The sequence below is a fragment of the Hippocampus bargibanti genome, linkage group LG04 (assembly GCF_051943395.1).
Source record: "Hippocampus bargibanti isolate YZ-2025 linkage group LG04, ASM5194339v1, whole genome shotgun sequence".
NCBI lineage: Eukaryota > Metazoa > Chordata > Actinopteri > Syngnathiformes > Syngnathidae > Hippocampus > Hippocampus bargibanti.
The window spans coordinates 9,590,701-9,613,195 of record NC_142737.1 but is presented as its reverse complement, the minus strand read 5'-3'; the positions used below and the strand labels follow the sequence as shown (position 1 = coordinate 9,613,195).

The following is a 22,495-nucleotide window of genomic DNA, read 5'->3' as shown; positions in this document are numbered from 1 at the left end:
GGAGGCACTATGAAGTTAGTTCTATTTGGATTACTGGAAGAAGCTGTTTAAATGTCTGCTGGATTTGGTTCGCATGGCTCTGTAGTGCCTGCCTGAGGGGAGTAGCTGGAAAAGGTGGTGGGCAGGGTGCGGAGGGTCCAATTGGATTTTCTGCGCCCTTGTTATGATTCTTGCAGTGTGCGAGTCCTCGAGAATGGGCAGTGCGGTGCCAATGATTTTTTCAGCCGTCCTACGTGTCCGTTGAAGTCAGATTTTGTCCAATTTTGTGGCAGCCCCGAACCAAACTCCGAACCAAACTGTGATGGAAGAAGTCATGTATGCAGTTTTCATTTTGGATCACATTTGATAACCGCTGAGAGTCATGCCCTCACACAGTTAGTAAATGTAGCTTGAGAAAAATACCATATTTTCTGGTGTATAAGTTGCTCCCAAAAGCTTTGATATTCTTCAAAAAATGACCCTGCGCCTTATACTCCAATGCGCTTTATACACCGGAAAATACGGTAGTCTGATCCAGTTGAAACGAGGCCAAACCTCCACCCCATCCCAATGCCATAGCGATGCAAACAAAAAACAAAATAACGCCTTGTCATCATGTAGTCGAAGCGAGCGGACACAAAAATGAACACAATTATAATGCAAGCCCACAGAGACGAAAAAACAAACATCCAATTTATAAAGGTAAACAGCGTCAGAGGATTCACCATCATGTCTTTTAATTTCCCACTTATGACTCATTAGTTATCTTGATTGACAAAGAATGTGTTGACAATTTAACAATGAGTCTATTTTCTGTAAGCTGACAGATGTATGCTGTTATGAAATATTTTAATTAGATCTTTGTTATCTCTATTTCAAATTGCTCATTTGTGAGTTGACTGTTGGTTTAATTTTCAAACGCTTTTATATGGACACATAATCGGCAACGTGGCTGTTTTATGAAACAGCTTTATTTTTTTCACTCATTCACTGCCTTTCTCAAATTTATTCAGGAAATGAAAAGCATGACATGGAGTGCCATTCGCGAAGTTTTCGGGTTTTGGTTTTTCTTGTGGGGGGGTGCCGATAAAGCGCTGGTCAGACCTCTGGCAATGTTTTTCCCTTTCATCAGGGGGCAGCATTTTCATTTTGTCCATGTTAGCGCTTTGTTACAGCTTCAGCTTTTTTTTATGTGCTATATAAATCAATATGTATGTACAGACACTTCCCTACTTGCGTACATTCGAGTTACGATATACATTTGAACATTTTTGTAGTAACTTATGTAGTATTCTCCCCAGTTGTACATATCTTTATATAGCATATATATTATTAAATGTTTATTTTTCAGTACAAACAGGTTACTTATGCAAGCCCGAAACATACATATATAAACCTTAAAGGACAACCGACGTCTTCAGACAAGTTGTGTCCATAATTTGTAAAATGGCTTCAAATGACTTCTACTGAGCGTATTTTACAAAGATTCTGCCGCATACAGCTATATTTTACGTTTTAAGACTCACACTGAATATTCCGGAAGTCTTGTTTTTGAGTTGGTGACGAGTCCGTACGTGACGTCACTGAAGGAACGCCCCTGACTGAAAAAAGGATATACCTTGCATCACCTCAATGCATTTTGCAATACTTTGTTTGGTCTGAAAACTTCGTGTTGATACGTGTTGATGGCGAAATTAGAAGGAAAACACATAACTAACGCGATGGTGAATCGTTGTGTGTGGCACCGAGCATGTGGCACCGAGTATGTGGTACCGAGCATCTATTTGATATTCTGACAAAAATTGTAAGGAATTAATCAGCCTGTTTCCACGGAGCTTTGTCGCCCTCTTCTGCCTCTTTTCGGTGCTTCACCCCCCCCCCCCAGATGACACACATTCGGTGCTACATTTTCCCCTCAAAGTGACACAGAATAAATTCTTTAATCAATTGCAAACATGTATTATTTCCTCTTCAGAACTATTTGAATCATATTCATAACTGGATGAGTAACAAGAAAGCATCTTCTCCGAATCTCAAGCCATTGTTTTGATTCTCGAGCAAGGCAAGACGTCTTGCCGTGACACCACGAACATGGGGTCAGGATTGTCTGAAACTGGCCACTTCCGGTTTCAAATTGAAGTAGTTTTTAGACACTTTAAGTCATTTTTATTGGTGTTTTGCATTTCACTAAAAATATCAGCCTGCCTGTTTTGGGTATTTTATAGATGCTATAAAACATTTTTGTGATGTCAGTTAGGAAGCAAAAAAAGTGACGTCGGTTGTCCTTTAAACATACCTATATAAGCCTTGCACATACATTCCATACAAACTATAGCATTGAAGCATTGAATTTTTTTCTGATAAAAGAAGAGACTCTACGGTTTCTTACGCTGCATTGTATGTTTTTGTAGTCCTAAACCTCAATATTCTGTGGGTCCTGGAATTCAAGTGACAATGACAAAAACCCTGGCACTGGAGTGGACACATTTTTGCACATCGTCTAGCAGTGAATGAATTAAACATACACACTCATGGAAGAACATTGCACAAACACATATAGACAAATAATTCATTTCAAATTTCCGATTAAAAAAAAAAAACACCCGATGCACACTTTCTGTGTTTGTTTGTCCCTCTGGTCATGCGTCTCCGTTGCTCCCGCCATCTGCTTTGAGAGACGCGGGCCTTGCACCGTATTGTAGCAACACAAGTAAACCATCTCCTCTTTTATTTATCACCCCTGTGTTTTATTCATATGTTTCAATTTAATCTATCGATTTGCAGCTACGGTTTGTTGCTCCTCCGCCGACTGCGCTCAGGAGTGTGAACACAATATTGAATTTTAACATGGCGCACATGGTGCAACAGTGTGTCTGTGATGTGCGTGTGTGCGCGCGTGTCTTTGCCTGAAATCATTCTTGAATTCACTTTTGCAGCAGACGTGATGGGAGTGTGAGAGTCATCGGCCTACCTCGCTCATTTCAATCAACAAAACGTGACGTTTGCTGAAATGCTCAAATGGGTTGGGCACACGGATGCGGCTGTAATGACATCGATACTGTTTTAATATTTACTGACCCGGCGCGGTGGGTTTTAAGCCGTCTGACGGGAGCTTGTCCGGATCACTTGTGGGGGATATTGAAATTGATCATTGTTTTTTTTTTTCTTTTTGCGCGAGTGATATGTGTTTGCGTGGCATAAGGCGGCGGGTATTGCATGTCTTATCTTTTGTGGGTGACTGAGCTGGTCGGCCATTTTTGATGAATCTTCCGCCTTCCACCCACTCCCCCCAAAGGAGGACTTTAGAAAATCCTCAAGTTGTGTTGTGTAGTTTACTCCCTGTGCCTCATTTTTGTGCGTTTAATGTGCGTTGTTGTGTGTTGTGTACATGCCCACTGCCGCTCAAGGACTGAAAGCAAATTAAAGCCTTCCAGTCATAAGATACTTTATTTCTTACTTTTTACAGTCACACACCTCGAAGCTTGACTGGTGCGGGGATGAGAGGGGAGGGCGAGGGCGCTTATATTTAACGGGCAGTGTACGTCCGCGCACGTTCGTAAAGATGTGGGATTTAAAGGTTCAATAAGTATAAACCACGGCACCAGATCATGCCAACTATTTTTTTGGGTGTGTGTATGTGTGCTTGCATCATTCTAAAAGTGTGATATAATGTTCAGGTAATAGTATTGGAGGTGTTATTTTTCTTTTTTTCTTCACCTTTCACTTGCCAGCACTAGTTTCATCATGAATGGCTCGAGCTTGCATGCCACAGTGTGATGACACTCCCAACAACAGCTACTTCTATGAAACACCTTTGAGATACACCTCTGGAACTAACTTGAACTGACACTCGCATATTAAAGAAGGCACATCCGCGTTTCATCCAGAATATGTTAAGTCATGATGACATTTTCTACAATATTTGACAGTCATTATTCAAAAAAAATCAACCATGTTAACTTATTCACCGCAATTCCTGACTTTATTCAGGAATTGAAAAGTATGATGAGGAGCGCCACTCCCGATTTTTTTTTTTTTGTTTGTGTGAGGGGGTGACGATAAAGCACTGGTCAGACCTCTGGCAATGTTTTTCCCATCCATGAGGGGGCAACATTTGCTTTTGCACGTTAGCGCTTTGTTCCAGCTTCAGCTATTGTTAAAGCACTATATAAATCAATATGAATGTATTTTCAGTGTCTGAAACTCATGACAAAAAGTTAGCGGGCACCAGGGCAGACAACTCTGAAAAGTTGCCTGCCAGGCCATAACGTTACTGCCCCATTTTTGACAACTTGAAACACAATAAGACGACTAATTGCTCAAAAAAAAACATTGTTGCGAAGTATAAAGGATTTTTTTTTAATTAAGGAAGTACCTACCACAAATGCTCCCTTGCTTAATTTATGGTAAATAATCATTGCTGAAGATTTTGCTGCAGTTGTCGTTTGTCGTCATGGTGCACAATGCAATGTTTGCATTGCGTTGTCTGCTAAAATCCACGTGGACTCCTCTTTCTAAGCGCCTTTCAAAACTGTCAGTACACTTTACAGTCACGGAGCACGAAACAGGCTTCTGATTGGCTGCCGTGCCGAGCATGCAAATTGCAAAAAGGAACATTCGTTTGGCAATTTGCATACTCTGCGCGGCAGCCACTCTGTGCCTGTTTCGTACTTCGGACTAAACCGTGACTGTAAAGTGTATTTGAGAGTCTTGAAAAGCGCTTAGAAAGAGGAGTCCACATGGATTTTAGCCGACAACGCAAGCTAATATAACTCCTCACCCATATAATTTAGGAATTAACTTTTTTTTCAGATGAAACAAGAAAGTCTAAGGTTCCTAAAACTCAATATTCTGTGCATCATGGAATTTGAGTGAAAATGATAAAAACCCTGGCACTGGAGTGGACACATATTTTCACATCATCTGTCAGGGTTTAAAAAAATGTGTCACTGTCGTAAATTGAGACACCATTTAATTTGTAATCTCAAAACGTCATAAATCGAAGCACTGCAAGGCTTATATCCACCCAAATAGGTTACAAACCAATAAAAAGTGGATTGTCTGTCCCCAAGTTTTTTCGAGGTCCTACGTGTCACGGCCGCCGTGACACACACCCAAACAAAGTTGTTGTGATTCATAACAAGGCCTTTTGCTTTGCCGTCGCAGTAAAGACCCAAGAAAGAAATGACTCAAGCCCTCTTCACAATAGTTCTCCGAGGTCACAGCGGGTTCAAAAGCTGTGTGAATGCTTCAGTCGGCTGGTAGTTGGCCAGGGGCAGGTAAACAGGCGGAGGAAATGACCCCTTATTTCCCGGGATCAATTTGTCCCCTGATAAGAGGCCATTGGAGAGATACAACCCTGTGGGCGGTAAAGTACTCGGTCATTTTTCTTTTGCCGCCTCTTGATTTTTTTCCCCTTTTCCCTTCTCCACTTGTCTTTCATTTCACGCCAAAAGAAACACAGCGCTATCTGGATCCTTCCCTCATCCTTCTGGGTAATAGTCGTGAATAGCGTCCATGTAAGAAAATGAGAAAAGATGAACAAATCAAGACTTTGCGACCGTCGCAGGCCGATGGGCAGATTGCGACAGTGGGACGTCAATTTTTTTGGACACTGTCATTTCTCGGCGTGAGAGGATACAATGGGCTGGGCTGGGCCCGTCATTTCTCGCTAGCATTGATAGCGGACCAAAATGGAGCAACGTTTTTCAAAATTTGTACATTGGGAGGGCGCCACGATTAGAGTGCAATAGCTGAATAAATGCCCATTTTTTTCTTGATGATTGGTGTTTTTATCCCATCTTTATGAGCCTTTGTGTTGTGCCCCTATAATAGCTTTTTTTTATTGCCGAAGAAGCTGTGATTCTGTTTGTGTGTTTATATTGATTTTATTTTTGGAGAAACCTAAATTACTGGAGATATCCAAATAAAAATAAATACTCCTTCGTCATGTTTACGTTCTGTGAAAGAAGTGATTTAAAGCTAGTGATGAGATTTCAAAGACCCCCCTCAACCCTCATTTATTTGTAATTATCATTATAATCGCCTTTGTTAAAATCCTCATAATTTGAGTCTGTGTGTGTATTAATACAAGCCCTTCAAAATAAAAGACAATTTGTGGTCATCTCTCATTATTTCATCCGAGTCTTGAATCAATAGGCAAAAAAAAATCGATGGAGTGCTGTCTATCGACTTTGAGAGAATATTATAATCAATATTATGTTTCCACCATGCGTATGTGGAACTGTCGCGCCTTGGAAATGAAGCGGATTTGCGTGGGACAGGAGATGTGAGACAATCTCTTTTCGGCAATGGAACCTACAGTTTGCTTTCAAAACTTTCAAAACGTAGCTTGTAGCATATGTGCACTTTCCATCATGACGTCACTGATCCACTGGTGAAAAGGATGCCTTGCTCCTCTCCTCTTTCATCTACAACTGCTTCATACAACAAAGAGGGTGCAGAAGGGTGCTTAAGGTTTAATGATTGTCTGTGTCTTTTGTGTTGCATCACATTATTTATTATTATTATTTTTTCTTCGAGATGGCGCCACAAGAGTGGCTGATTTTACAGCAGCTCCTCTTCTTCTTTTCCTTTCGGCTTTTCCCTTGAAGGGGTCGCCACATCAAATCAGTGTCCTCCATCTTTAGAGGTTTGATCCGCATGTTTTTTTTGGCCAAGCTTTTACGTCGGATGCCCTTCCTGACACAACCCTCTGTATTTATCCGGGCTTGGGACCGGCACAGGAAGACTTATGTCCACTTGTGGCTACAGAACAAGCAACTCGCTCAGCTCCCAAACATAAAATGGTCATCGGCACAGCAACATTCAAAAAAAGCAAAAACTATTCACCCGCTCCTGTATTTTGTTTTTGCTGCTGTGGAATGTAAATGTCTTCACTGTAGACAAATAAAGATTCATCAAATCTAAATGTACAACTGCCGGGAGACTACATAATTATGTTACATTATTTATGAATGATCATCTCTCTGTTTGATGCGACAGACTTCTCTTTTGTGTTGTCACATTATTTATTATTTAGTTTTTTTGTTGTTTTGACTTCAAGATTGTGCCACGAGAATGGCCGCCTTCACAGCAGCTCTGTATTTTGCTTTTGTACTTCCTTTTCTTTCCTCTACCTGTCATAACTTTGCTGCTTTGAAATGTAAATTTCTCCACTGCGAGACTAATAAAGGCCAATCCAAAAACAGTCAAAAACATCCTTTTCGGATTATTTAAAAAACTATTGGCGTCATTGTGTATTCTTAAAAAAAGCAAGCACTTTCGAAGTCAAGCTAAAAAAAACATACCCACTTATTAGTTCAGCCAACTGCTTTATTTGAGCTAACTCTTTTTTTGTTGTTTTTATAACCCTGTTTTTGTAAATGCCAAGCTAAATGTCAGCCTAGCCCTTACCAGGGACTGACAGACATTTATCCTCGTCTTGTTACTTCGCCATCTGTCTCTCCAGATTTGAGGAGAGATGCTCAGGGGCGTTCCCATGTCCTTGTCACCCTTGTTTTGGGAAGGGGGGGCGTCTTCTGAATGAGTTAGCTTTTCATGCTTACTTTCTACTCTTCAGAGTTTCTTCTCTCACAGAAATGTTCATGTAATGGACCATCATCATTTATTTTATAAATTTGGAAGTTATGATGTAATTACTAGTGCCTGCTGTGATAATGCAAATTGTGGTTATGGGGCCTTAGAAGCCATGCATTGTTTTTCCCATCTTAGTTTCTTGCTCTGCTTTATTCTCTGGCGTCATTTCTCTTGCAGTTGCTTTCCACCGTTCTTTACTCTCTCTCGCTCTCAGATGTGATTCGTTTTGGCAGGTTGTGCGTGAAGGTGCGCGACGACAAACAGGCTGCTGCGATGCTTAATTTTGAGTAATGGTGCCGTCAAATGCTGATGCCTTGTTACGTTTTCGTGATGGAGATACAATCAAGGCAACCAGTTGAACCACTTCAAAAGTTCACCTTATTATTTTTTTCAACTAGCAATACCCCGTGTTTTGTTTATTTATTTATTTTTTCAATAATCCTCTTAAAGACATTTCTACCCTATTTTCCGGTGTTTAAGGCACACGCACCTTCAATGAATAAAAACAGTTTTCCAAATATAATATATAAATATATAAACATTTTCCAAATATAAGTCACAGCACATATCCACATATATGACTGGCTGCTATCTGGCTAGCTATCAATGGGCTATCTATTAGCTGTTTTTAGCTAGCTGGCTGGCCTGCTAGCTATCTATTAGCTGTATAGCTATCTATCTAGCTAGCCGGCTATCTTTGGGCTATCTATTAGCTATCTATTGGCTAGCTAGCTTACTATCTATTTGAGTTACTTCAGGGTTGAGTGGATGCAGGCACGTGTGGCTGCCGCTGCTCACCCACAGTAAAACTGTGACTGTAAATTGACCTTGAGAGTTTTGAAAGGCACTTATCAATGAAATGTATTATTATTATTATTATTATTATTATTATTATTATTATTATTATGAGAAATGGAGTCAGTGGCTGCTGACGGTAGTTGTGACATCTGCTGTGGCTCAATATTACTTTACTTATGAGGCGTACCTGCGTATAAGGTGCAGAGTCATCTTTTGAAGAAAATCAAGGCTTTTGGGTGCACCTTATGCACCGGAATATACGGTACATTCAGTTCTCTCCATTACTTTGCTACTCTTGTCTGTGAATTTCGCCTCATCCGACGCTGGCCAGCGTCCAATGCAGCGACGCAGCTGTGATATGCAAGTGCTATCATCAAACAAAATGAGTTAGAAGCCTGACACTGAAAGCCACGTTCACCGAATCGTTGACCCCTGACGCAAAGAATTATTGTTTCAATTTTGTCCAAATACGTTTTTCCCCCTAAATGTGATTTTACGATGTTCCCCTGTGTTGGGTCATGTTGTCTAAATTGTTATTGCTTTAGACGATTACCAGTGCCAGAGAAAAGACAGGAAGCCAATATAGAATATGATTTAAAGACACAAAGATGCAAAATGCGTTTCTCCAAAAAGAAGATTGCCGCCGAGAGTGATTTTTCTCATATTAGATTGTCTTGCTTTTATCTAGTTTTGCCTCTTTTTGCTGGTATGACATTTTCCATTTACTTCCACTCTCAAGGTTACTTTACTGTTAAACAAATTGAATTTTTTCTCCCAACCACTGAATTTATACAAGTTGATTCCAAAATGTTCCACCGGCTAATTTTCAGTCCAATATCACCTTGAGTTAGGGGGTCCGTTTTCAGGAAAGGAAAGGTCACAACTTAGATTTTTACTTGTTATTTCAGTGCAGTGTGCAATTTTTAAACCAAGGCAGTATAGTTTCAATTTCCCACCCAAAATCAGCAGTGCATATCTCCCAGTACATCTATTTGAGCGTATGTGTAGATACTCTGGGTTGCAGCCAGGCCGCAGTAGGCATCTCCCTGCGTATATTTCCAGACACTTGCCTGTGTGTTTGTGTGTTTTAAGTACACGTGTCCACAATGCTCAGTGTGATTGCCGCCAAGGAGTTTGGCTTGTTTCCTCAGCCCAGCGAAAGTCGAGACTGCATCCATTCACAGTGCAGACCGTTCTGCGCGATGAAACCGTTTGCATTCGCTTCCAATTAGTGTGTCAGTTGGTTATGTCATGGTGTTCTCATTAAGTGCTTCGATGACCAGGAAACCGCGGCACCGGACTCCGAGTGGACATGCGTGGTCAAAATTAAGATAAAATGTCGTCTAAGGCGCACTTAAAAGCCTTCAATTTTATTTTAAGTTGACCATGCACCTTATAATACAGTGCGCTTTATACATAGAAATGTTTTTAAAAATGTGTCATTCATTGAAGGTGTGCTTTATAATCCGGTGCCTCTCATATCTTAAAAAATCTGTATAAATATGGAAAAGTTGTAAAATGTCATTCGTTGAAGGTGCGCCTTATAGTCCGGTGTGGCTTATACAGTAAAGTCTCGTTATATCGATATTCAAGGGAGTCCGAAAAAATATCGATATAACCGGGACTATCGATATATCCGACCCTTTTTGCATGTAATTTTCTCCGTGCGTGCATAGAAGTAGTATCGATATAACCGGGAATATCGATATATCCGATATCGATATAACGAGACTTTACTGTATATTGAAAAAGTTGGAAAATACGCCATTCATTGGGGTTGCGCTTTATACACCGGAAAATACACTAACTTTAGTCGAAGATGTCAGGTGTGTCAATAAAATAGAAAAATAAAATAGCTGAAAAATGTCATTAGCAAATTAACTGTCTGAATGACTGTCTGAAACTTTCACAAGTAGAATTACCATATTTTCCAGAGTATAAGGCCCAACCTCAATGAATGGTTTATTTTTCCATTTTTCCATATATACGGCGCACCGGCCTATATGCAGTGTCTGAAATAACGTTTGCCCGGACACCCGGGGCGTGCAACTTTTACGTCAGGCGTACAACTTCCAAAACGTCTCCGCCTGGGTGGCCGACAACTTTTTCAAGAAAAAAAAGGAAGATTTTCTTTCAGCAATTTGCATACTCTGCAGCCAATCAGAAGACTGCATCGAATAACTCCGGACAAGCTAACAACATTTATGACGCTACAAAACGTAAACGTACATTAAAAGCATTGTGGAAAGAGGAGTTCACGTGGCTTGTAGCAGACGACGCAACACAAACATTGCATTGTGGAACATGCCGAACAGTTTATGGACAAATGACAACTGGAGCAAAATCATCAGCAAGGGATATTTTCCATAAATTAAGCAAGGGAGCATTTGTGGTAGGTACATTTTAAAGTTTTGTTTTGTTACATATTCTGATTATCAATCCTTAATACTTCGAAGCAATATTTTTTTTGCAATTAGTCATTTTATTGTGTTTTGAGTTGTGAAAAATGGAGCAGGCAACTTTATGGCTGGGCAGGCAACTTTTCAGAGTTGTCTGCCCTGGTCAGCGGTAACTTTTTGTCATGAGTTTCAGACACTGCTATAAGGCACACCAACAATGAATGAAAAAGGTTTTCCAAATAAATGATAAATAAATAAAGGTATTGCAAATATAAGGCACACCCCAGTATAAGGCGCTACATTCGAGCCTGGGGTTCCGCACATTTTTTTCTACAAGGGGAAATGGAGTCGGTAGTTGCGAGACCAGTTGTGGCTCAATATGACCTCACATATAAGGCACAGGGTCACCTTTTGAAGAAAATCAAGGCTTTTGGGTGTGCCTTATACAACGGAAAATATGGGAATTTATTTTCCATTCATTTAATCAGGCAGGAAAATCCAACAAGAAGACTGAAATGTCGATTGCAAGCCGAGTTTCGTATATTCCTTCCATGTCCCATGGATCCAATGCTTTTTTTTGGCATGGTTGCACACAGGTTGTTTGGCTTACAGGTGGCAGGCACCAGATTGTGCGGCTTATTATGGTCTGTCCATGCTGTGAGGTCAGAGCGCCGCCTGTGTAATCTAAATGGTAAAGAGACCGCAAGGCTCAACTGCCCTTGTTCCACCATGTTGGAGCCCTGGCATTTGGCCCTGGTTTGAAGACCAAAGCTGTAATTTTCCTTCTTTCCCATTCTCTGGGGGTTGGGGGCGGGGCTTTGGAAAAAGCCACGTTGAAAAAGTATTCTTTTATATGCTTCTCCTTTCATGTGCTCTTTCTTTATCATCAATTGCGCACATGTCCATATGCCCTTGTTCTGTCCTGCCGGCATGTGGTCTGAATTTGCCTTGTTCTCCTTCGTTATTCTAACGCCGCTTTTATTGATACCATCCCTCTCCTTTGTCTTCCTTCCTGCGCTCACTTCCCTCCTTCCTTTGCATCCTCTCGCCTCTCCTTCCCTCTTCATTTATTAACCCCCACCCTCCATATGTCCCCGCGGCGTTTTCCTACATGCCGCGCTACGCTCTCGTCGCCATGATCTCTTGCTTTCTTACCCACGGCACATCCGCCGCCCCGCAAATGAAAGCGGGGAAAGTGCGACAGCCAAAGGGGGGAGAGCATGATGCGGGGGCCCGAGGTGCAGGGTGGGGAGGGGGGGGGGGTTAATGAAGCCAGCCTAAATGATTTTTTACTGCTTCGCTCCCGAGCGGCCGAATCCTGCCGTGGTGTTTCAGGCCGCCCGCTCCGTTCTGCTACCTGTTTGTCACACCTCTGTAATTAGCCGCCGCTATTTAGGAGAGTAATTGCGTTTCGGAGGCGCAGTCCGTTATGGGAGTGTGAAAAAGCATATATTTTCATGCAAATGTTTCCGAATCAAGGCCAAAGTAGAGAAAATTACTCACGGTGTTGAGTGCCGAAGAAATACACCGAGGTCATTTTTTCTGCTTAAGAAGAAGAAAGGAAATTGCAACTGTTGTTAAATGGATGGAGGACGTCTGCTTGGATTTGTTCATTGGGATATTTGTATACAAATCTCTGGGGATAAACACACAAGAGAATGTCTTTGCTTCAAGACTGATTTACTGTTTCAAATTGCCGTTTTAAACGGCGCTCCGTGATGGGAGTTTGAAAGTAAATTGGACTTATTATTAACCGCTATTGTTGCTCACCTGCTTTGTCTTAAATGGTCCTGAGGACACATACAGCGCTGATTGCTTGTGTGTGTGTGTGTGTGTGTGTGTGTGTGTGTGTGTGTGTGTGTGTGTGTGTGTGCGTGTGCGTGCGTGTGTGTGTGTGTGTGTGTGTGCGTGCGCGCGTGTGTGCGTGTGTGTGTGTGCGTGTGTGTGTTTGTTTGTGTGTGTTTGTGTGTATGTGATTGTGTGTATGTGATTGTGTATGAAGTGTGTGAGAGTTGGACCAATCAGATGACACCTTGGTCAATCATTAAAATAGTCAGTTTGTCCTTAATTAGCTTTGTGTGTGTGTGTGTGTGTGTGTGTGTGTGTGTGTGTGTGTGTGTGTGTATGTGTGTGTGTGTGTGTGTGTGTGCGTGTATGTGTGTGTGTGTGTGTATGTGTATGTGTATGTATGTATGTGTGTGTGTGTGTGTGTGTGTGTGTGTGTGTGTGTGTGTGTGTGTGTGTGTGTGTGTGTGTGTGTGTGTGTGTGTGTGTGTGTGTGTGTGTGTGTGTTTAAAAGTTGTATATGCATTTTGGAGAAAAACCAAAGTACGTCCTGAAAATGTGTACGTGTGTGTGTGTGTGTGCGTGTGTGTGTGTGTGTGTGTGTGTGTGTGTGTGTGTGCGCACACGTGTGTATATGTGTTTTTGTGTGTGTAAGAAAGTTGTAAAAAAGAGTTGAAAGTTGAAAAAGTTGTCTATGCATTTTTGGGAAAAAAACGATGTATGTCCTGAAAACTCTTGAAAACGTGTGTGTGTGTGTGTATGTGTGTGTTACTGACATGAAACGTTTGAGTCAGCTGACAGTTTGTGACCCATCTTTTTTTTTAAACAACTTTACAACAGCGCCGAATAGTTAGCCACCTTTGAAAACACTTGAAAATAGTTGCATGTTACCAAATCGAGCTACAAGGATGCTAATAAAATCAACATGCACGCTAAAGCTCAGAAAAAAATGTATTCTGAATGAGGTAAAGTAGATTCCATGCATATTTCTTCTTTGGTGGTTGCTTCTATGTACAGCTGTTGGTATAGCGTCCCCATAGCGCAGAGACACTGCAACTGAATTTAAAAAGCCATCAATCAGCACGGCTCAATTGCTGCTTGTTCGCTGTCACCGTACCTTGCTTGCATCTAAATTTTTTCCCCCTCGTGAGTCAAAACATAGAATCAGCCAACTGACACTATGTAATTTGACCAAAAATGCACCACTGTATGATAATTTTCCCGACATCTGATAAATGACTATTTTCTTGGGAACCAAATGGGGACATTCTCCAGACGTCCCTTGGAAACACGGGCAAACTTCCCACATCCTTTCCAACTTCAAACCACCTCACTTTATTTGAGGTCGTAATTATTATTATTATTTTTTTGGTAGACCTCCTCATAGTTTAAGTGTTGGAAGAGATTGGTGTGAAGAAAAGCTTTTGTAGCAACACTTCTCCTGCCGAAGAGCATGTCGGTACGTTTTATTTACAAAGCATATCAAGCCTTTTTGCGACCACAACTCAAAAGCCTCCGAACGTCATATGTTATCCCCCCCCCCGACCCCCCTTTTGAATTAATATTAGTTCATATTTGACAAATAGAGTGCTAAATGTGTCGGGGTTTCAATGTTTTACCATGTGGGACCTGAAGTAAGCTCGGACTTATCTAACTCTTCAAGCGTGCCAAAGCTTCTACATTTCATGTCCACTTCCATTACCTATTAAGCCTTTGTCAGATTGCGGCGCTGTGAAGCGACCGCCGGTCGCCGGCGCTAGTGCCGCTTCGCACTTTTTGAGTCTATTCAGCTCATGCCGCCACCCTTCAGAGACTTGTAATAACTATTTGCTCAGATTTATACATTCAAAACCCTGACAACCGACTTCATTTTATTTGATTTTTTTTACCGTCTTCGCCCACTCCATTGATCTTTCTGAATCTATATTTTCATTTGCTTCCCCTACCCCCCCACCCCATCTCATTCCATCTTTCTCATCCTCACTGGCGTCACACTCGCTCTTTGTTAAGCCAATGACTGTTTAAATCCCCCCCTTTTTACTCCAAGGTCCCGCAAGATCCCCTCGAAGCCAAACGCTATTAAAGAATGTCTCTCGCGCTCAGCTGGAGAGCCGGTCCGTCTTATGTATGTACAGGAAGTGTGTCTCTTTGCCTCTTTGCTCTTTTGCGTTTAAGTGTGAAGCCGCAGCTATGTTGGATTTTTTTTTTCTCCACATATGTGTCGAGGTTATCTCCTTTTTTGGTCTTCAGTAAGACTGGTGGGCAAATCCGGTGGCGGAGTAACGCAACAGAAAGCTTATGGATATTCAGCCGAAGCATAGGCATAGTTTACTTGCGGTGAGAGTGAAAGGCTTCTGCGAGAACACGCAGATGGTGAATTTATGAACACAATGGCTCCAATGACCTTGTGGTAACGATTTTTTGCCGTCACAATGCTCATATATTGGTGAAAGCAGAACTAATGAACACACACGCAATTTCTTTGACTCACACCCGCCTCCCTGGAGAAAGCTATTCATTGTGATGCTAATGCTAATCGTCCAAGTTGTTAGGCTAGCGGTTTCAACTTGTGGCTTGATCACACGTTCTCGTGGCCTTCCAGTCTTGGAATTCCTGAGGCAGTCATCCCTTGTATGAGCTGCGACTTTGTCTCTGGAGAAATCCATGCCCTTGGTGTTTTATTTATTTATTTATTTATTTATTTATTATATATTTATGTATTAGCTGGAGTTGCAGCTGTCGCTCATGGGCGGCCCTCATCTAATAACTCTTTGAAAAAATTCATTAAGGCTGTATTTTGATCTTTCTTTCTTTTTTACTTGCCTTTTTTCCTTTTTTCTTTTTTACTTTCCTTTTTCTTTTTTACTTTCTTCTTTTTTATTTGTTTCTTCTCTTGTACTTTCTTTTTATACTATGTTTCTTTTTTACTTTCTTTTTTACAACTTTCTTCTGTTTAACTTCCTTTTTACTTTCTTTTTTCTTTTTTTCCTTTCTTTTTTACATTCTTTTTTACTTCTTTTTTACTCTTCTCTTTTACTTTTTTCTTTTTGACTTTCTCTTTTTACAATCTTTTTCTTTTTTAATTCCTTCTTTTTAATTTCTTCTCTTTTACATTCTTTTTTCTTGCTTCTTTTTTACTTTCTTCTCTTATACTTTCTTATTTGTTTTTTACTTTATTTAGTCTAACTTTCTTTTTTACCTTCTTCCTTTTTTTTTACTTTCTTTCTTTTTTCTTGTTGACTTTCTTTTTCTTTGTCTTTCTTTATTTCGTTTTACTTTCTTCTTTTCAATTTCTTCCTTCTTATTTACTTTCTTATTTCTTAGCAACTTTTTTACTTTCTTGTATCTTTTTTACTTTATTTCTTTTTTCATTTTTACTTTCTTCCGTCTTTTTTACTCTTTTTTGTTTTTGACTTTCTTTTTTTCTTTTTTACGTCTTTTTTACTTCTTTTTAAATTCTTCTCTTATACTTTTTTGGTTTTTACCTCTTTTTTACTTTCTTTTTTACTTTTTCTTTTTAACTTTCTTATTTCTTTTTCACTTTCTTTTTTCTTTCTTTCTTTTTTTTCTTCTTTCCTTTAAGAAATACACTTCCATTCCATCTTATTTCAGAAACACTAGGAATTGCTTCTCGTGTTAAGAAGTGAGTTTTTAGGGGAAAAAATCACTTTGAGTGAGCTCCATCGTGACTTTCTAAAGACTGTAAATTAATAGTCTTGCTTGGATGTCCGTAAAATGACAAAAACATTACCCGCCGAGGCATAGACGAAATTAATGTTGCAAATATATTTTGTTCCTTTCATGGCCGGCGCCTCTGAGTGTTGCGTCGTTAAGCAAGTGAGAGTTAAACAGAGAGAGGGAGACCTGTCTCATTAGCAGATTAAATTAACGTGAATGTGACGGCTGCTTGGCGTGACTACTTAACTATGATGGTCCATTTAGCTATTCAGCTGTGTCGCATTCTTATGGAAAACGCAATTATGCAAAACCATCTCTTCGATCCGAGCCGATCACATCAGGAATAAATGCTGATATCGCGCGTGGTGCAAGTGACGTATTTGATTCGATATGCAGGCCTGTTTCTCCTTCCCCTGCCCGTTAAGCGAACGCAAATCCATTTTTGTCCTTCCTCGTTTGTCAGCACCCTGCCTGCTTAATTTTAAGATGTCAAAGTTTATGGCTGTCATGTCACAGCATGAGCGGAGCGTCTCTGTGGGGCTTGTGCGGTGCTTTCTTTCCGCCCTTTACATTTGATCTGAAGTTTTGATCGCCCTGGATGGGTTAAGCCTTATATGCAGGTGCGCCTTATATGTGAAGTCATATTGAGCCACAACAGGTCTCACAACTACTGTCAGCAGCCACTGACTCCATTTCCCCCTGTAAAAGAAATAGTGCGTAACCTCAGCCTCTACTGTAGCGCCTTATAATTGTCACGGTTTGCAAGGTGGTGATGGCGGGTGCGGATCCCAAAAAGCAGGCAGGAGTGAGTAGGAGGTTGTTTGACAAATTGTATTAAATTAAAGTCAGCAGGAACAAAATGTAAAACATCAAAATCATCTGAACGGGAAAAAATACAAAGTAGCAAAAGAAGACCAAAAGTAAAAGTCCGCCAAGGTTAAACAAACACGTACACGATGCATGCAGCAACCAAGCAGCAAACAAACAATGAACCGGCACCGGATGGTCGTGCCGGGTGTTCTTTTAAATGTCAATGATTAAACGACCAACACCTGCGAGGCTGCAGGCAGGGCTGACGTCGCTACCCGCTGGTCGCCAATCTGATCGGGACGACCAGCACCTGTGAGGTGTAGGCGGGGGCGACAGCGCCCCCCCGTTGGTCGCCAACCAGATCATGACAATAATGTGGTGTGCCTAACATTTTGAAAACTTTTATTTTATATATTGCATTTGGAAAACTTTTTTCATTCTTTGAAGGTGCACCTCGTAGTCCGGTGCACCTTATACAGTAAAGTCTCGTTATATCGAAATTCAAGGGAGTCCGAAAAAATATCGATATAACCGGGACTATCGATATATCCGACCCTGTTTGCATGTAATTTTCTCCGTGCGTGCATAGAAATAGTATCGATATAACCGGGACTATCGATATATCCGATATCGATATAACGAGACTTTACTGTATATGAAAAATGTTTGAAAATATACCATTCTTTGGGAGTGCGTGTGATATTCCGGTTTGCCTTATACACCGGATAATACAGTACTCAGCATAGAGAAGAGACAGAATAAATGAGAATGAATCAGGCATACTTCAGATGATTTTTGGATTTGCATAGTGCTTAAATATAGTCCACCTTAATTTCGCTTTCAGATTCTCACTCAAATTGATAAAGTGATGGCGGCGAGGCTTTAATAATTCAAATATGACTTTAATCGCGTTCATTTTCCCTTTTTATAAGTGTTTGCTTGAAGGCTTGGTATTGTTGGAGGAATTTTCCATTTTAATAACTCATTCACTGCCCGACGTGCATAAATATGTCCACTACAGTGCCAGGGTTTTTGTCATTGTCAATTGAATTCCAGGACCCATAGAATATTGAGTTTTAGGACAACACAAACATGCAATATTATTATTATTATTATTATTATTATTATTATTATTATTAATAATAATAATAATAATAATAACACATTTCATTTACAAGCGCCTTTCAAAACTCTCAATGTCACTTTACAGTCACAGGATGTTTTTCAGTGGGTGAGCAGCGGCAGCCACAAGCGCCAGCGCTCATTTAACCCATTTAAACCAATATGTATGTATCGTATTTTGGCCATCCTCCCTCATTTCAAACTCAGATAACTCCAGACCCATAGAACTTAGTAATTAACTTTTTTTCTGATGAAAGTAGAGAGTCTAAGATATCTTACACTGCATTGAATGTTTATGTATTCCACACAATACAGCGTTAGAAACCTTAGAGTCTTTTCTTTCATCCGAAAAAAAAAAAAAACACATTAATTCCTAAATTATATGGGTCTGGAGTTATATTAGCTCAAAATGAGGGCATCTGGCCAAACTACAATGCATTACTTACATAATTGGTTTATATAGCGCTTTAACACCAGCTGAAACTGGAAAAAGCGCTACCATGGAAAAGGGGAAAATGCTGCCCCCTTGTGATAAAGAAAAACATTGCCAGAGGCCATGGCCAGCGCTTTATATGCACCCAAGAATGAAAAAACAAAACCCAAACAAATTCAGAAATGGCGCTCTACGTCATATTTTCAATTCTTGAATACATTTGTGAATGGCAATAAATGAGTTAAAGTCCACTTTAATTTTGTCATGGGTCCCATCTTATTTTTGCATCACTTCATTTTCTTGTTAATAGACACTAGTGGGTGCGAATAGGTTTTCCTTGGACGGTCATTTCAAACAAGTGAACCCCATAGTTATTCCCCTTAGCAAATATTTACAGAACCTCGTAAACTTATCTTCAGACATGAAAAAAATGCTGAATAGCACTTTGGACCATGATGTCAGCATCCAGTGTAGTTGATAAGCCTTTGGCGATACAAGTAAAGAGTCTTTGTTTTTTTTTTTTTTTATCTCCACCTTGTGAAATATGTAATTCAGCTTTGGTTTAAAGGACAACCGACGTCTCTGGACAAGTTGTGTCCATAATTTGTAAAATGGCTTCAAATGACTTCTACTGAGCGTATTTTACAAAGATTCCACCGCATATAGCCTTGGTCTGAAAACCTCGTGTTGCAACACAATGAGCCAGAAGAGGGCGTCCAAGCTCCATGGAAGGAATTTATCAGCCTGTGGAAACGGGCTGATTAATTCCTCACAGGAGGTCGCCATTTTCTGCTTCTTTTTGGGTAAGACATTTCCCCCCAATGTTGCCTCAAAATGGCATGTAATAAATTCTTTAATCGATTGCAAACATGTATGCTTTCCTCTTCAGAACTATTTGAATCATATTCATAACTGGATGTGTACCAAGAAAGCATATTCTCTGAATCTGAAGCCATTGTTTTGATTTTCCATCAAAGCAAGACGTCTTGGCGTGACGTCACTAACTGGGGTCGGGACTCAATTTTTTGCAGATTTTGGACACTTTCAGTCATTTTTATTGGTGTTTTGCATTTGAATAAAAATGTCATACTGCGTGTTTTGGGTATTTTAGATACTATAAAACGTTTTTCTGATGTCAGTTAGGAAACAAAAAAGTGATGTCGGTTGTCCTTTAAGGGGCTTGTAAAAGTTATTGAAGATGCCGCTTTATTGTCATTAGGCCGTGTGTCCAGAAATGGACGCATCAGATGAATTTGCTGTCTTTAGCACCGTCATCACAAATCAAATCTTCTGTTAGAAAATGGTACCCAATAACATCAACGTTTTGCTTCTATTTACATTTTTATGACAGTCAGGAATGTTAAAATGGTGCTTAAAATACTTTCTGTACAGTGTAAAAAGAAGAAAAAAAAATCTGCTTCTTTGAATTAAATTTCCTTCCCATTGGAGTCCGTTCACCATAAAAAAAGACTGTAGGCTCCCCCTAACTTTCATATTGACAAGTTTCGCATGATGCATATTTCCCATCATGCCCGGAAGACTTAATTCTGAAGCGCTGTTTGCTAAACGGTGTGTTGCGAACCCGGAGTGAAGACGCGTTGGCAGCTTCAAAGCGACAGGCGACATGCGATTACAGAAAGGTTAGCATCATTGGAGCAACTTAATGGTTGTCAATTTGGTCTCCGACCTGCCATCAAACTTGTTTTTTTTTTTACTCGTTGCTCATCTTCCCACGATTTTTATGCAAACGTACAACAATGTCAGACATCAATTTGCCCCTAAAAGCTGTGCTGCGCCGGGTTATTACAGAATTGACACTATCACGCAGTGTCTGTCCTCGAATAGGGGAGAGAGAACATGCCTGAAAAACCCGCCATTAAATATTTTCTTTGACTTAAAATTGATTCCCATTTTTATCTAGACAGCGGTACCTCTACTTACAAATGTTTCTTCATATGCAGTTTTCAAATGACGAAACACCTCAGCAGAGAAATATTACTTCTAGTTACAAGATAAATGTCAATATATGAACAGTAAAAATACATTGTCAGAATCAGAATTCTCTTTATTGGCCAAGTATGTAGAACACACGAATAATTTGTCTCCGATAGAACACACTGTACTAGTATCATCATAAAAAAGACATGGCAAATCAGTATGGAGGACACTAATAAAGACTAATGTAATCTAATCTAATCGAATCTAATCAAATTCCTTGTAAGTGGTACCTTTTAGGAACAACTGTGAGACAGTGTGCAAAGTATCAAGCGCACAGTGGTTGAAGTGAGTACGGAGCTGGAGCTACAATGATTATAATGGGATGTTGTTCTGCAGCAGGGGTGGGCACTCCTGGGCCTGGAGAGCTACCCTTCTGCATGTTTTCCAAGTCTCCCTGTTACAATACACCTGATTCAAATAATCAGATAATCACCAAGCTCCGCGGAAGCCTTACATTGAACCTGCTCATTTGAATCAGGTGTGTTGCAACAAGGAGACTTGGAAAACATGCAGGAGGGTGGCTCTCCAGGACCAGAAGTGCCCACCCCTGTTCTGCAGGATTGCACAAAATTTCAAAGAGGCACTATACAGTTAGATTTAGGGTACTATTTAGAAATGTTAATGGCTCAGAGGGAAGAAGCTGTTTAAATATCTGCTGGATTTGGTGTACATGGATCGGTAATGCCTGCCAGAGAAGAGTCGCTGGAAGAGGTGGTGAGCAGGGTGCAGAGGGTCCAGTAGTATTTTCTGCGCTCTTGTCTTGATTCTTGCAGTGTGCAAGTCCTCGAGAGTTGATTGGGCGGTGCCAATAATTTTTTCTGCCATATTTTGAAGTCATATTTTGTCTGTTGAAGTCATATTTTGTCCATAAAAACCATGATGATAATAATAATAATAATAATAATAATAATAATAATAATAATAATAATAATAATAATACATTTCATTTATAAGCGCCTTTTCAAAACTCTCAAGGTCACTTTACAGTCACAGGATACGTTTTTCTGTGGGTGAGCAGCGGCAACCACACGCGCCAGCGTACACTCAACCCGGAAGTAAATCAAATCGATAGAAAGCTAGCTATTGTATAGTGAATAAATAGCTAAGAGATAACCAGATAGCCAACAGCTAACAGCCAGCCAGCTAGACAGCTAATAGCTAGCTAGCTAGCTAGCCAATGGATAGCTAATAAAAATAATAATAATACTACTACTACTAATAATAATAATAATACATTTAATTCATAAGCGCCTTTCAAAACTCTCAAGGTCACTTTTCAGTCAGGAGAAGTTTTTTTGTGGGTGAGCAGCGGCAGCCACACGCGGCAGCCACACGCGCCAGCGTTCACTCAATCCAGAAGTAACTCAAATACATAGAAAGCTAGCTAGCTAATAGATAGACAATTGATAGCTTCAGGAAGTACATCCTCCGACTTTATATCTTTGGAGACGGTGATTTTAATCGCAGCTCCAAGTTTAACATAGTTATAGCTGCTCTCCCATTAGCTATCACCTAGCATTTTCCTGGCATCCCATTGGCTAAGAGGGACCTTAGCCACACCGTATGTGTCTAAATAGATATGAGTTTACGCAGCTATAGTTTTTACACTATGCACTTTCGTCATTTGCTGTTCAATAATCTAATTTTAACATGTATATTTACACATTTTTTTTGCTTTGGAAAGCCTTTAATTATTTTTTTGCAAGGGGCATGGAATAAATCAGGGAATATTCATGAAAAAGGCATATCTTCATACAAAATTTTATACTTTTAATTTTTTTTCCAGAACTAATTAATTTCTTAAGTAGGGGTGCCATTGTATGTATATATTCATGCATACAAATATTTGTAAATGAAGTAAAATAAAGCCCTATTTGTGACACTCCATCATAAA

The 22,495-nt window shown here is 40.1% G+C and overlaps 1 protein-coding gene across 1 annotated transcript in view; it reads left to right on the top strand.

Annotated features, from left to right (window-relative positions):
- Window positions 1-22,495, top strand: part of fbxl17 (F-box and leucine rich repeat protein 17) — a 268,437-nt gene that overhangs the window by 106,949 nt on the left and 138,993 nt on the right. The gene's annotated exons all lie outside the window — the stretch shown is intronic.